Here is a 17,237-nt window from a genome sequence, read left to right as displayed (position 1 = left end):
CTTCTAAAGCACATAATCCGAGAAACTGTGAGGATCCCAGAACTCCCACTGGATTTGTTGCTTCTTTTTGGTCTTTCGTTAGAGCAGCGATTCTACAAAGATGACTTTCGCTGTGTGTGTACTTTTTCCACAGCAGTTCTCTGTCAGGGTTTGAAAACTTGAGTCAAACAGGATCCTGACTTTCTTCATAGTTCTCTTCGGAGATGAAACCAGTAGTGAAAACTGACATATAGTGCAGCTAAAAGACCAATGTCTGTTATGAGTTTAGCATGGAACTTTTAAGTTCCTCTGTTTTTTCTGACATTACTTTTTAAAACAGTATCTACACTTGTCAGTCATTTTGAGTACACCTGTTCATCTTTTTGTGAATACAAATAAAATGATCTGTCGGTCACAGGCAGCAACTCAAGACAATCTGCCGAAGTTCAGACAATTAGCAGAATGTATTTTTTGAAGTAATCTTTAATTAAAAGAACATGTATCATAAAAATCAAATTAAATGATTAATAAAGACTCGAAAAAGTTTTATTACTGTATGAATCAACACTTTTGAAAATATACAACAGAAAAAAAAAATGAAACGCGTCAAGTTTTTTTTTTTCTCGGAATAATATTTCTAAAAAAAAACAGTTGACATGGATTTGAACCAGATTTTTGGTTTAAACATAACAAAGAATACAAACATAACAACATAATAAAATAAAGAAATTAATCTGAAAGGTGAGTTTTGTGTAATAACAATGAAATGACGCAAGGAGAAAGTACTGAACTACTGAAACAAATGAATTTTATACTTTATATAAAAGGCCCTTTTGGTGATGGCACCTTAAAGACACCTCTCATATGGAGAATGAAGTCACATGAATTGGTCAGGTGTGAGTTTTTCACAGACTTCAACAGAGTTGTAATAATCTTGATGGTTCTCTGGGTCTTTTCTATCAAATCTGATCTTTAAATTGTATTGGATTCAAGTCAGATGTTTGGTTGGGCCATTCTACAGCTTGATTTTCTTTATCAGCATTTATTTCCTTGGCTGTGGATTATTGTCTTGCTGAAATGTTCACTCTGGTTATATCTTCATCATCCTGCTAATGTAGATGTTGGACTGAATCAGCTAATATAGATTTACAATGAGGAAGGGCAGAGGGTTGCTAAAGAACTATAGTGAGAGATTTTAGCTGCTGTCTGGGCTCTCACTGCCTTTCTGCACCTCCTTTTCTTCATGGGTTCAATCCTTTTTCCCTGCTTCATTTCATTTTATTAAACATAACTTAATTTGTAAATTAATTAGATTTGTTTTCTTTGCATATATGGATTTATTTTGTTGTTACCAACATTCTGGGAAAATTAAAAGTCAATGGCACCTTTAGAAATATTTTTTTCTGAGAAAAACATGTTCAATATTATTATATATTATATACAATATTATTATATATTGTTTTGCCTGCTGTACCTCTAGTGAATGTTTCAATAATAGTGAAATCATTTGAAACAGCTACTTGTCTTCATCTACTGGTGTGCCAGTGTAACTGATTCAAGCAATACTGACAGTTCAGGAATTCGCAAACATAAAGACAGCACCCTTTAATAAAATTGTCATCTGAAACATGCAATAAAATATACCCGGAGCAACATATTTTTACATTTCACTAAAATAGGCTAAGCCTATTTGTATTTACAGTATATTAGGGGTTTAAATGATGAAACTGAAATGTTTGCACAAAGAACAAAATACAAATAATATATAAATATAGCCATTTCTGCTTGTTTTGAAAGATTTAAGGGGTGAATATCAGAGCAATAGCTCAAGCACTGGAGCATAGTGCAAGCAACAGAAAGGTCATGGGTTTGATTTCCTGGGAATGCAAAAGCTGATGTTTTGAATGCTATTCAAGTTGTTTTGTATTAAAGAATGTGCTTTTATTTAAAGGCAGAATGCATTCAGCATGTGTGTTTTCAGTATGCGACCTTGAACGAATAACACACTGAGGTCATCAGAGTCAGCTTTTCTGAGAAGACTTCACGAGGATGCATTCGTGTGGCTTCAATGAAGATTTAATCATAAATGTTGTTTTCCTGGTGCATACACTCAATGAATTTGTTATGCCCTCGTTGCTAAGTAAATGCAGCTTTTTTGTTTTTATATTATGAGGTTGACTGAGCACAGCAATTATAATGAACTGCATATCACTGTATTAGTGAAATTACATCGTCATTAATAAAGCCCACTTTCCTTTTATTATTATTTTTTTTAGACATTTCTTAGTATTAATGTTATGTATGTTTTCTGAACATTGTAAAACATATGAACATGCATTTATGCATTTTAAGAGTTCACACTTAGCTGATGATTTATTGTAAAGCTTGTTTGGCATGCTGTCCTGGGAGAGAGCCCAGAGCTCCTTTCCATTTGCAAAGCAAGAGGGGAGTTTGAGCTCAGGTAGATTCCGAGAACTCCCCTGCTGTAGTAGCTAATAAACAGATAGTGATTGCTCTTAAGAGATAACAACTTACTAGGTGCATGTCTATGGTGCCAATTTGCTTTAGTCAATTAACTTAAGTTGCATATTTTTGGACGGTGGGAGGAAACAGGGAGACCCGGGGAAACCCACACAAGCATGGGGAGAATGTGTAAACTCCACACAAAAACGCGAACTGGCTTGGTAAAGACTAGAGCCAGTGACGTTCTTGCTGTGAGGCAACAGTGCTAACCACTGGGCCACTGTGCCACCCATCTATGAAAGGAGGAGGAGTTGGGGTGGAAAAGGAGATTTTTCAAAATGCTGTTATATGGAACTTTGGGTATTTATAGTGGCTTAGAAATCATCTGATTGGTGAATCATAAATTGCATAATGCGGGACCAACCATAAGCAATCATAAGCACGTGATCCTCTTGAAATTATTTTTTAAATAAACTTCACAGTGTGACCCTCAATCATTTGACTTTGTGTATTTTTCTGATTAATTTAATTACCAATGAATTAATAAAGTTGCAATGGAATATAACCAGTTCCAATGATTTTACCAAACCTTTTTATTTTATATTTTTACAGTAAAAATAACTGCTTTTGCTACAGCTTTCCCTCAAAAAATGTGCAGATTTTTGCAGAAATGTTTGTTTTGTTCCAGGTAACAACACAATCCAGTAAACATCCAGGTAGCAATTTCCAATACAGATACATAAACAGGTCATTAATTGATCCTTAACTAGTGCATGTATATTCGTGAGTTCCTGTATCACTCATGAAGAACTAAATTATTACTGCATCACCTATGAATAAAGAATCTGACAAATAGAGACATTACAGTATATGAGAATTGGTATTAATTAAATGTGTCATTGTGCATGAATTCCTTATCAAATATCTCTACATTATTTAATCATTAAGTAAGTTATATTAGTACACCTATTGTAAATTGTTCATAAAACTCACCAATAATGAGTATATAGTTTTAAGTAATTCCTTTTATTTATAGTGAAGAATGCATTGATTTGTAAGTGTTTTCATGTATATTTTCTGTACAATTCCCCCCAAAATGTGGTTAAAAGTGCATCAAAAGTTAAAAGGGTCTTTGCTTACTGGGCAGAAGCAGCAGCACATGACACTGAGTGTGTGAACGTGTGTACAGAAGAGGTCACTTTACTGGTCTGTACTCAGGCCTTTATCAGACTGACATGTCCACTCAAGCGCAACATGTTTGCAAGGTCAGCAGTCACCAATGGGACTTCCATTTCTGAACTCTTTCTCCCTGTAGACTCATACTAGCATTATACAGTTACTGAATCACATAAACGGACACACAGCCGCTAGACTGGGGCTAAATGTGTCCGCTGTGCTGAGACTTATTGGGTCTCTTTGCTTCGGGCTCATTTTATACTCAAATAAGTTTTCAAATACAGCATTTTGTATGTGTGTGTGTGTGTGTGTGTAAAAGTTCAATTTATAACATTTTAAATATAGCATCAAGAACTCTTGGATTAGTTTTGTTCTGATAATGTAGATAGCATTGCTTGTGCGTGACACCAACTACCTAGGGGGCACCAAATAATTTCCTTTTTGGTAAAAAGTCAATAGGAACACAGACTTTTTGAGCATATGTCAGGCATTTGGCCAGCAGAAGCACAGATAAACTCCAAACTTTATATTCACTGGTTAAAGGGATAGTTCACCCAAAAATAAAAATAAAATATCCCATAATTTACTCACCCTCAAATCAATCCCAATTTATATAACTTTTTTCTGTCAGATGAGCACAGTTGTAGTTTACAATTTTATCCTGGTTTTTCCTTGCTGCATAATGAAGTTTGGATAGTGGCTTTTATTTTGATGCTTTCAAAGTCATATACATCTGTCGTGATACTAATCAATACACTTATTTCACATAGTCACCATTTTAAAAAATGAACGCATGGCTGCGGTGGGAAGAAAGCCGGAAGTATAGGATCAGCACTGTACCCATTGCATCGACATGCTGTGGACTACAAACCTCATGCTGTTGGCGCGATTTCAAAATACAGATAAGGTGTAAACATCACTTTAAAAACATTCAGTTGCGTTTGATTTAAACAATTAAAAGCAGATTAGGCATCAAACGAAACCATAATCTCTTTAAGAGTAATAGCTTAAGTGTTCTCCTAGACTTCAGTTCATGGCACCCTTTTCATGGTACACTCTTATTTACACACACACTCATACAATTTTAGCATACCCAATTCACCTGTACCACATGTCTTTGGACTTGTGGGGAGAACCGGAGCACCCGGAGGAAACCCACGCGACCACGGAGACAACATGCAAACTCAAATGCCAACTGACCCAGCGGAGGCTTGATCCAGCGACCTTCTTGCTGTGAGGTGACAGCTCTACCTACTGCGCTACCGCGTTGCCCCCGCTGTGACTTTACCTCACAGTTAACCCCCCTGGTGGCATATGGGTTAGTTTGATAAAGGATTTATGTGTTTTTGAAAAGCTACCAACACCATTATATAGCATGGAAGAGCCAGGAAAAACACTATTTACTGTAGAGAAAAAAAAAGTTATAAACCACAGGGATGGCTTGAGGTTGAGAACATTATGGGGTAATTTTCATTTTTGGGTGAGCTACTCTTTTAACTCCCCAAACTGTCTTTCTCTGTGACTATTTCTTTGTGAATCATGAGTGACTATTTTCAGGACCATGGACAGCTCAGTTGCTTCTGTGCCCAGTTTTGAAAACATCACATGCTGGAGACTTTCTTCCAACATGCAGATATTAGCTGCATTTTGACAAGTTCCCAAAAGTTCAAACTGAGCATTAGGATGGAGAAGAAACGTGATTTAGGTGACTTTGAACATGACATGACTGTTGGTGCCAGATGGGTCTGAGATTTTTAGACACCATCTGTAGGGTTTGAGAGAATGATCTGAAAATATCCAGTGAGTGGCAGGTCCGTGGGCAAAAATGCCTTGTTAATGCAGGGGTCAGAGGAGAATGACCAGACTGGTTCAGCTGCTAGGAAGGCAGCGGTAACTCAAATAACCACTCGTTACAACCGAGGTTAGCAGAAAACAAACTCTGAACACACAACACATCAAACCTTGAGAAGAAGAGGCACAGCAGCAGGAGAAGAGCACACCGGTGACACTCATGTCAGCTAAAATCAGCAAACTCAGGCTACAATTCACACATGCTTGTCAAAACTGGACAGTAGCAGCCTGGAAATCTTTCAGTTATTATTCAGTTAACATTAGGATAATAGGGTCAGAGTTTGGTGCAAAACTGCATGAAAGCATGGATCTTGGCTTACCTTGTTATGGCTACTTTCAGCAGGATAACATATAATCTGTACCCCCCACGTCACCCCTGCTATTCAGTTAACAAACAAACAAACAAGCATTAAAATTACTTAAAAAACATAATCGAACATTTATTTATGAGCACTGACTGTACCCAAATGGCCTCACAGTCACCAATTCTTAATCAAGTACAGCACTTCTGGGACTTTCTATCAAGTATGTATCGCTGCAGCTCGGAAACCTCCAAGTGGAAGGTATTACACTGCAAGTAGGTTGGGTGACCTCCAAGTGCAGGGACTTATGCCGCAGGTAGGCTGGGTTTAGCTGATGTAGGTGGAGTAGACATTGTTAAAACACATCAGGTTACTGTAAGGGTTGGGGTAGGTGTAGACATCCATAAAGCACAATATTAGACTTGTGTCATGTACAAGACATTAAATAAATAAAACAAATCCAGGTTTGTACAGCCCACTTGGAGCTCAAGTCCCACCTACTTGAAGCTGGCTCCGACTTTTGTTTATACCCTTCTGGTTTCTATAATGTTTTTACATTAATGCCAAGATTAAAAAGGGGGTCCATACTAATAAATTTTACCAACACCAATCTCATGCCAATTCGTAACGTTTAGATTGCTTTGCTAATTTGCATGAATTTGTCGAATCCCATTTGTACATTTTAGTACAATTTGGTGTCACATCTTTTAAAAATCGTACATTTTCATTAGACTGATTCATTTGATGACTATATGAATTTGTACCAATTGGGTACTAAACTGACAAAATGTAAAATAGTTGAGATTGGGTTGGTTGTACTTATAAAGTGGCCGGTTAGTATTTCTATAGTGTTAAATGCACTTTACTAAGTTTTTGTCTAGTTTCTAGTCCAAATATCAATAAATTCTTATGTCCAAAAGCATTTTCTAGACAAGTACAAATATTTTGTTTTCAGGATTAATAAGACAAAATTAAGTGAGCTGAGCTTTTCCATAAAACAAACTACATCTGTCAGACAGTAAACCCCGCTGTTTTCATTACTAAAGATTTTAAGTTAATATAACTTGACATTACTTAAAATACCAATTTTTGGTAGGTGTGTTTAACTTACTCATTAGGCAGCAACAAACGTTTGATTAACCTTTGGTTCTCTGAACTTAAAATTTTAGTTTCTTTAAATGATTTACCATGTCTCTGTTTAAAATGATTAGTTGCGCTTAAATTAATTCTGCCTTAACAACCGCGCTGATTGATCGATATATGTTATATGACACAAGGTGACCATTTTGCTTGTGATACTGAAATTTGCTAAAGCTCAGCAGGACAGAGGCACTCCTTAAACCCATCTGACGAAAGAGAAAAGTTTAAGTAGTAAATAGATATTTAAATGCTCATATACATTTTTCTTAATTACACTACAGGGGCGACACATTGGCACACAGTCATCTCACAGCAAGAAGGTCGCTGGTTCGAGCCCCAGCTGGGTCAGTTGGCATTTCTGTGTGGAGTTTGCATGTTCTCCCATTGTTTGCATGGTTTCTTCCAGCTGCTCCGGTTTCCCCCACAAGTTCAAAGACGTGCACTATAGGTTAATTGGGTAAGCTAAATTGTCTGTAGTGTATGTATGTTCTGGTCCTCCAGGTTGGGGGTAAAGCGTTGGGCTAACAACCCACCTTTTAAAAATGCACCTTCAACATGGTGCGGCTAAATATCAACTTCGATATTAACGGCCCTGGAAGTAAGATAGAAAGTAAAGAATATAAAAGCTGAACACTTTTGAAGTTAAGTCTATTATCCATTTTAAGTTATCTGTACTTAAACATTTAAGGAAATTCAATAAAGAGACCACATTTGGTTTTCCCTTACTCAAACGAACTGAGGTAATCACTTTCCTCAAATGATTTGAGTAATCTCGACTTACTATTTAACTTATGATTTACAGTGCAGTAGGGTAAGTAAAATAATCTTATTTCAAACCAAAACTAGAGTATTTTATTAGCCCTTTTTGCAATGTGGTCATATCAGATCACAGTGTTTAGGGCTGCATTAGTTCATTTTCACCACATAATTTGCTCTTTTTCCACATATTTGAGTTGCATGCATAATTCATATTAAAAAGTGTAACAGAACAAGATGAATATATGAATGCAATATGGCAGGATGAAAATGTTCTCTTTTGCAATTCACATTGCCAAGTCAAAACTTGACAAACAAATTTACTAAAATTCATCATTGCTTTCTGTTGCGCTAACTTGCACCCTAATTTCTGTAAATAAGGTAGTTCTGACTTTTATTCAAAGTCTATGTAGCTAGAATATCAAAGACATGTATTAAAAACAGCAGTGAGCATGTAGACTAGTGCCAGAAGATTTCACTTTACTTATTATTTCACTGCAGAATGTAACATTTAGGCTTCTCATTGAGCCAAATGTCTTATGAAGCATATAATGGATTAGAGACTTTTATTTCTTTTCAAACCCTAATGTTCCCTTTAAATTTAGATGAAATAATCTTGGTAATGGAGGAGGCCACAGTTAATAGATTTCTATTGAAGATTTGAGATTCACAATAAGGGGTTGAGGACTGATGCTGAATGTTATGATTCGTTAAGCTTTTACTGTTCACTCCATGCAAAAGCCCCAGGATTAGCACAAACCTTGGGTGTTTTACTGATTTTGTACAGTTCCTCTGTTAGTGGCCGGCCCCTCAATAAGCTGCTCTTTGTGCCATCTCTAAATCTGATCTATTCCATGATTCAGCATTAGTGGATTAGTAATGATGCATTGCCCAATGGGCTTCCCTCTCGCGTGTGATTGGGTCATGGGATAAGGAATCAGGTCAACTCGTGCATCATCACCAAGCATGTTTGCTTTCCTTAAGCACTCCCTACGAGTCACAACCTTTGTGTTTCAGGGTAAATGTTGATTTCTGTGCCAAAGCAATGGGGGTTGAGCCCGGGGGGCAGTGATCTCCCCATCACACACATAAAATTCATTTCTCTGCCTGACAACCAGTCATAATTTTTTTAATGCTATTTGTGCAAAATGCATGCCTAATTTGTTCTGAGTGAGTCATATGTCACCCTGACACATCTGTTGAATTGAATTACTGCTTTTTTGTGTGTTTTCATGCAGACACCAGAGAGGCTCAACCTTCATCATTCTGACACTAAAAGTCAGATAAAAGTGCTTCGGACTAAATCATCATCCTTTTCATGAGTGTTTTTTAAATGGTGAAACTATTATGTTGTTTAATCATTCTTACATTCAATCACTACCTCAAGTAAAATGTTGCTTTTATGCAGCTGTTAATAAACAATAGGTTAATATTGAGTTACTTAGATTTTAGACACAGCATTGCCATTCTGTTTTTCCAATAGCAGTAAGTTCAGTTTTCAACAAAGTCAAAGTGTGTTTCCAAGCAACACACAATGTTTGTGACTGAAGGTTTTTTTTAAAGTATCTGCTAGAGTACCTGTAAACATTGGGATTTAAACATAAGGGGAAATTTTGGTTTACTTTTAATAACTGTTAATTTCTACATACAAATTTTTACTCTTGCTGCATATTGTTTTTCAGAATCACTTTACTTTGATGGTTCCTTCGACCCATTTTGTTGACTATAGAAACTACATGCCAACTACATCTCAACGAGTACTAGCTCCACCAACAGACATTTTATTGACTATTATTTATAATCTATTCCTTCATTCATTTTCTTTTTGGCTTAGTCCCTTTATTAAGAAGGGGTTACCACAGCAGAATGAACTGTCACCTTATACAGCAAATGTTTTAGCGAATGCTCTTCCAGCCACAACCCAACACTCGGAAACACCTAAACACTCTTGCATTCACACACATACACTACAACCAATTTAGTTTATTCAGTTCACCTCAATTGCATGTCTTTGGACTTATGGTGGAAACCCACGTGAACAGGAGAAGAACATGCAAACTCCACACTAAAATGCCAACCTTCTTGCTGTGAGGCAATTGTGCTTCCCACTGTGCCACCGTGAAACTCCTATTTATAATATTATTATATAATATTTTTATTATATTATCAACTATTATTTATACAATAAGAAACTTTGCAATTACATATCAACTTAAACTAACTCTATACTACTACTCTTTGGAGAATAAGTGGGCACGTACTGAACTTATAGTCACCAAAGTGTTTAAAAGGGACCATCAAAATAAAGTGTAACCAGCTTTTCTACTATAAAAGGTTGCAGATTTGGATGGTGCTACATTATAGCTACTTGTAAGGTGCAGTGGTGTAAAGTAATAAACTACAAATACTGAAACTACTGAAGTTGAGTTGTATTTCTCAGAAATTGTAATTTACTAAGTAGTTTTAAAAATGTGTACTTTCTCTTGAGTACATTTTTACTGCTGTATTGGTACTTTTACTCCAATACTTTCCTTCAACCTGCAATCACCACTTTATTTTATTTTGGTTATGGGGACTAGAAAAATCTGTCCTGTGATTCCTGTCCAATCAAACCGCACATAGAAGGTAATGAACTACCTCAAGAAATGGGTGATTTATAATTGCATTAAAAGTGTCCAAGATGCCCAAAGTCTTTACACAGTTTGACCCAGAGACTGTTTAGATGCATGTCACTGATGTGAAGATGAAAGATGTTGACCAAAATTTCCCAGCAGGCACAGGAGGTCAACTTGACGTCAGATTGGCGTTGTACCCCAACATTGTGGGGACGTTTTATTTTTTTTTGGAAATGGATTTCAGGTTGACATCAAAACCCTATGTCAGGCCGACGTCAATGTCCAACATCCAGCCAGAATCAACCAATTATCAACGTCTAATGATGTTACAGCTTGATGTTGTGTGGACGTCACCACTTTGACGTCTATCAGATGTTGGATTTTGGTTGCCATACCTGATGAATAAATGTCAGTATTTGACATCATTATGACGTTAGTTTAAAATGTTGACTCAACGTTTTATTTTGGTCACTTTTTAACACACCTAAAATCAACCATAGACACATCCACAAATTACATGAAAATGCATTAGCTATTTACAACGTAATACTCCCTACTTGCTACTCTTGAGAAGTTTTGAAAGGTCTGTTTTTTACTCATACTTTGAGTAATATTTTTAACAGTTACTTTTACACTACTTGGACTACATTTTTAGTCAAGTAATGGTACTTTAAATTAAGTATGATTTTTCAGTACTCTTTTCACCATCTGTGAAGTAAAAGAATCAGTGTGTCTTTTACACCTAATCCCACCTATTATGCACAGACTGTCAAGTGAAACAAGCACTGGAAATCCCTATGCTGTTACACTGTGTCAGCACTCTTAGGACAGTGCTAAAATTTGGGGGCTGTTACTAAATATTTTATAATATTAAATATCTTTGGCCAAAACCAAAGTTGCCAGTTTGTAATTTTTTTCCCCTGCAAAAAAACCTCAAAACACTAAGTTTTGTGTATTGCCAAGAAATCTGCACACTGGAACTGTAAATTCAATTTAACTCATTTTCAAATAAACCTCTCTCTTTCTTTCTTCACACCCCGTTCACAGTCTGGTCATTCTTCCTCACTCCCACAATGCCTCCCTGCACTGCTTGATTATCACATATGAGCCAGTGCCGTGCCTGGGCTGCAGCCGTATTCAATGCTGGTGAAGGGAGATTGAGTGTTGAAAGGTGTTTATAAGCGCATGCTGTCATGCTCTGTTGCTCGCAGGGGTTAGAATGGCAACAGTTGTGATGACTGTGCAAAATAGGATTATTATGCAGTGTTGAGATTGTAACACACTGCGGCCCTAAACAATACAAATGCTGAAGGAGGCGGCAGTGGATGGGTTGATAGGGTAGGCGCTGTTGTTTAATGTGCACACTAGGTCCCATTGATCTGGCTTACCTTTGTTGAGGTGTATTGGGGGATGAGGAAGCCTGCAGGTACAGCAGTTGTTTTTAGTGATGTTTCCACATTGAAAGCACTTTCTGTTGGGCTTGCAGAAACGTGCTTTTCGAGAAAGCTCATTTGCAAATGCTGTGACTGGTTTACAGTAGCCTAATTAGCAAGTGTGGCCTGGTTATGTAACGCTTATAAATTCCTAATGGTTGGTTAGCATAAAGCTTTAAAAACAGATGGCAGAAATGGACAAGGAAAGGGAGAAAAAGAGATTAACTGAGATGCATGCACTTTCAGAGTTTAGTGAAATCATCAGGAAAGAGGGATGAAGGGCAAGAGAAAGAGGTGGAGAGAGAGAGAGACTGCCTGTTCAAAGCAGTTCATTGCCCTACTGACTCACTAACACCCCAGAGTGCCACATGACCACACGCATGGAGGCGTCAGAGTGCCTGGGGACAATCAAAGGGAAGGAAAGTGGGAGGAAAATAACAAAAAAAACCATATCAATTTAAAAATTTACCAGACATTATCAAAAGTAAATTTATATCATTGATAAATCTGTCTGTTAGCAGTCATATTTATCTTGTGACAATCACCAGCGATCCAAGCTTGTAGATCGATTGGAATCATTCAAATATGTCACCATATGGACTACAAATCCTGTCATGCACCACAAACTCACACCTGTTCCTGTTTTCCACAGATTTCTAACACACTGATTACATGGACTGATTACAAGACTTGACAAGTAGCACAGACACACACACACTAGTTGCTGAGTCTTGTTTAACTGTTTTGTGAACATTATGACACATTTTCCTCGCCCTGTCTTGCCGTGTACCAATCTTTGCTTTGTTTGTTTATTGTTTACGTTATTTGCTGCCAGGACTGACCATTCGCCTGTTATTTGACCATGACTCTGGATTCCCTGTATACGTTTGTTTGCCCCTGTGTTGACCGTTGCTTGTCTGAACATCTCTGTGTAATAAAACTGCATTTGGATCCGCACTACCTTGTCAGCATTCCCTCACATAACACATCTCAAGAATGTCTGCCACCTCGAGACCTTGATTTTAATCCACTAAGGCTTAATCCCAATTCTACTCCTTAGCCCGTCCACTTACCTCTACTCGTCAATTCATGTTTATGTGAAGAGAAAGGAGTGTCTCAATTCTCTTTTGCTTGGACGTGTAGGGGTAACGGGAAATGCCATATATCCTTTCAAATGAAGATTTTTTTTATTACAGACAAAGGGATATGAGAAATCTTCTTGAATTCATCAGCTACAACAGCAACATGGCTGCAAAAACAAGCAAGTAGACCCACAAGTATTGTTATTTATTTCTTATAATTATCTTATAATTATCGCTGCAAAATATTCCATAACCATTTTAAATTCTGAGAAGATTACCTGATTATTTACCTTACCAGAATAGACTAATGTCAGACAGATCATTTTAAAATCTTTTTACAGCAAGTCTGCTTGAATGTTAATGTTGTTTTCTTGTGATTACATCCATGAGTATGAACACTGTGTAAATACTGTACACGGTATAGTGTCATGCTGCTCACAACATGATCCACCAGTCATAATAGTGACGCCTGAGGAAACCTGGAGGATATGCTTTCAAGCTGAAAGCGACAACAACATTTTTCAAAGTCCAAATACAGCACAAAACAACTTTGCGAGCGATTAATCATTTAAACATTTCTGTGCTTGCGCCTTCTGGAATGACCACCAGACATCTTATGTGACGTATGACCTACTGACAACAAATGTTGAGATATACGGGTGTGTAGTAGTGTTGTCCCATTTCTTAGGGGAATACTTTCATCCCTATGCCTTCGCTTACTGTTTCAGGTGCCTAGGGGAAGGCGTAGAGGTTGGGATATAAAATAGAATTGGGATTGGGTCTAAAACTCCTCATCAAAAAAAATAAATAAACAAATAAAAAATCAGCACTACAACTGAAACATAAAAAATACATCAAAGCGGTTCATTTATCATGAGCTCAACCAATACTGTATTTATTGGTCTTTCAAATCAAATTTCAGTCCAGTATAGTAGAGGCTGGGTCTAAAGTGGAAAACATGGCACTTCTTATATTTGTTTATTAACAAAATACATTAACAGTACAGTGCTTCCAAAAAACGGTTTACCTTTTACTGACCCTTCAAAAAATTCCAAACCTTTTTTTTTCTTCTGTTGAACACAAAAAGAAGATATTTTAAAGAATGTTGGAAACTAGCCGTCATTGACTTTGATATTAAGAAAAAAATTTGCAAGTGAATGTCTACCAGTAACCAACATTCTTCAAAGTACAACATATCTTCTTATGTGTTCAACAGAATAAAGAAATGAGTAAATGATGTAATTTATGGAGGAACTATCCCTTTAACATAACTCTGACTTACTTGCCAATTAATGTTCCCTCACACTCACCCAGTTTTTCCATGCTGTTTTATTTTTCAAAAGACTAAAATAATAAAATAATACGCTCATTGTACATCACATATGACCATGGTCTTCTTTAGAACTCACAAATTTTATCACAAGAACAGGCTTCAACAAAGGAAACTAAGCCGCAATGTGTTTTATACTATTAGTTTCAAGTATAAATTCTGAATAAAAGACTGCACAAAAGAAAAAGGACATAGAAAAAGGGCAACAGGACATAGGCTATGGGCTGAATTCTCATGATAAATGCCATTGGCTTTAGTGTACTTATTACATTGTAGCTTAGGATGAATATTAGCAAGAAAAATGAACTAAATTTGCATTTGGTCTTTTGGATATTCAGCTGTAAATTAGAGCAATGCTAGCTTTTAGTCTTTTATTCATAACCACTTACTCACTTGTGAATTTCCCTTTGGGATTAATAAAGTCTAAACACATAAACTTTCACACAAACACAACTGGAAAGGAGAGTTTCACTTGTGTGCAGGTAAAGTAGATTACTGTCAAGCTGGTAATTAGATGAGTGTTGGTTGTAATTATGATATAAAGGCTCAATAGCTAGATTTAGGAAAGAAGTGTTACCATTTAAACATATCTAGTTGTGCTTGAGGGTGAACTTGACCATAAGCTGCCACGTCTTGGTCTCTCTTGAAATCATGGAAGTCATTGGTTCAGACAAATGTGGTACACCACTCAATTCTATTTGTAAAATTTAGCTCCTCATTCTCAGCACCATCTGGCCACTTAAAACATTTTACACCAGAGGGTGTAGTGATTGCAGTGGACAGTAAAATCCTTCACAACTGAGTGCAAACTACCATTCAAATATCCCTCTGTTTTATTATCAATGTCCATCTTTCAACAATCCAAACTGTTCCCAGAGGATAAAATGTTGCACCAGCCCTTATATTTCTTCGTTTAAAAAAAAAAAAAACTTTTGCACACATGAACATGCATATATTCTTTTTTTTTTTAAAAAGGGCACTTTATCTGAAGGATGAGAAAGGTCAGGTGCTTGAGCCTCTCTTTAAGTCTATGTGTGCACGTGCCTGCAGTGTAGACAGCTTATAGATGTTGCAATGCAGGCAATGAGAATTGCAATGCAGTGTAGACACAGTGCGAGGCTTTGTTGAGCTTTTAAATGTTCCCCCAGCAGCTTATAATATAGACTTAAATAGAAATACATGTATAAGTCAAGTTTATATTATCAGCACATTCAACGATTTTTGTAAATTACAGAGTATTTAACTGTAATATGAATTGTGTTTTACTGTAGGACAGTTACTGTTACTGTATTTTAAGTTGCATTGTGAAAATAACTGTGTTTTTTTTACAGTAAATATATACAATACTGTAAATATACAGTAAAATAAATGGTGCTTTAAATGTAGATACACAATTTTTGCCGTACAGTAAGTTACCGGCGAACTGCTACGAACTACACAATGCAACTTGTCTTTGGCTGTGTCTGAAACTGCCTTCTACTCATTAAGTATACTGCATTTGAATTTAAATGTACTACTCGACCAATAGAAAAGTATGTTCTAAACCACAGGTGTCAAACTCAGTTCCAAAAGGGTCGCAGCTCTGCACAGTTTAGTTCCAACCCTAATTAAACACACCTGATCAAACTAATTGAGTCCTTCAGGCTTGTTTGAAACCTACAGGTAAGTGTGTTGGAGCAGGGTTAGAATTAAACTGTGCAGGGCTTCGGCCCTCCAGGAATTGAGTTTGACACCCCTGTTCTATACAATATGGATGTCAGCAGTATTAATGGAACTCGAACGTACTACATGATCTCGTGACCTACCCGCGTAAGTTACTTCACTCCCATTCATGAATTCTTGCACTGGGCATCATGGGATAACATCATGGGATAACATCCATCCGATGTGCACTTTAGAATCTTGGCAGAGATAGTAGGTCATGCGGGTACTTCTTGCATTCCGATTTTCGAATTATATGAATTCAGATTGGGTGACGCAGTGGCGTAGTAGATAGTGCTGTCGCCTCACAGCAAGAAGGTCACTGGTTTGAGCCTCGGCTGAGTCAGTTGGCGTTTTTGTGCAGAGTTTGCATGTTCTCCCTACGTTGGTGTGGGTTTCCTACGGGTGCTCCGGTTTCAATCCACAGTTCAAATACATGCGGTACAGGTGAATTGGGTAAGCTAAATTGTCCGTAGTGTATGAGTGTGTATGGATGTTTTTTAGAGATGTGTTGCAGCTGGAAGGGCATCAGCTGCGTAAACAGATGCTGGATAAGTTGAAGGTTCATTCCGCTGTGGCGACCAAATTTTAATTTACTGATGGAAACGTGTATACCTCGATAAAAAGTGCCACATTAAAACAAAAACAAAACAAAATGACAATGACATTGACTAGATCTAAACCTTCAGATAACACACGGCTTGTATCAGTTTGTTGCCAAACCCTCACGTGAAAACCCACAACAGTTTAGTAGTGTTTGTGCAGCGTGGATCATCTTTCTCACACTGTGTAATGTGACAGACAGAGTGGTTCAGCGTGGCTCCATTCACACAGCAGGGCGTCCTCAGAAATATGGTCGTGAGTCTGGCAAATCTATCGTTATGAGTTTGGTAAAGAATGCTATTGTCACTTCCATAACATAACCACAATTCATTCGAATGCAACCATGTAAGTCTAATATAGAAGACTAACTATCATGTCCTGCTGCTGATTGTCACCTAATAAGAAATTTTTGTCATGAATTTATTAGATGTATTTTATGCCAATTTTATATTGACGTTTTGCTGTGTACCACAGTAAAAGACCTTTAATTAGGGCCAGACAGAGTCTGCGAACATTTTTGCTATTTCTGTGCAGAATTGTGTAAAAAATCTGTGGATTTATGCAGAATAATTTTGGGAGTATCATAACTAAAAACTTCAAAACAAATCCCTCTAGATTCACTTATTTGGTAAACAAAGCAAGTCTCTCATATAATATATCTACTAAAAGACAGAAAATAATATTGCACATACTGTATTGTAAATAAATCATAGGAACATTTTTCTATTTGTAAAAAATATTAGTGAAATAAATTGAAAAACTGATTAAATATAAATTTACACACATATAAACACAAATAAATACAA

The 17,237-nt window shown here is 36.8% G+C and overlaps 1 protein-coding gene across 2 annotated transcripts in view; it reads left to right on the top strand.

Moving 5' to 3' along the window:
- Positions 1-17,237, top strand: part of elfn2b (extracellular leucine-rich repeat and fibronectin type III domain containing 2b) — a 169,820-nt gene that overhangs the window by 18,075 nt on the left and 134,508 nt on the right. The window lies entirely within an intron of this gene.

Source organism: Danio rerio, chromosome 3, assembly GCF_049306965.1.
Source record: "Danio rerio strain Tuebingen ecotype United States chromosome 3, GRCz12tu, whole genome shotgun sequence".
NCBI classification, from domain to species: domain Eukaryota; kingdom Metazoa; phylum Chordata; class Actinopteri; order Cypriniformes; family Danionidae; genus Danio; species Danio rerio.
This window is presented reverse-complemented; position numbering and strand designations above follow the sequence as displayed.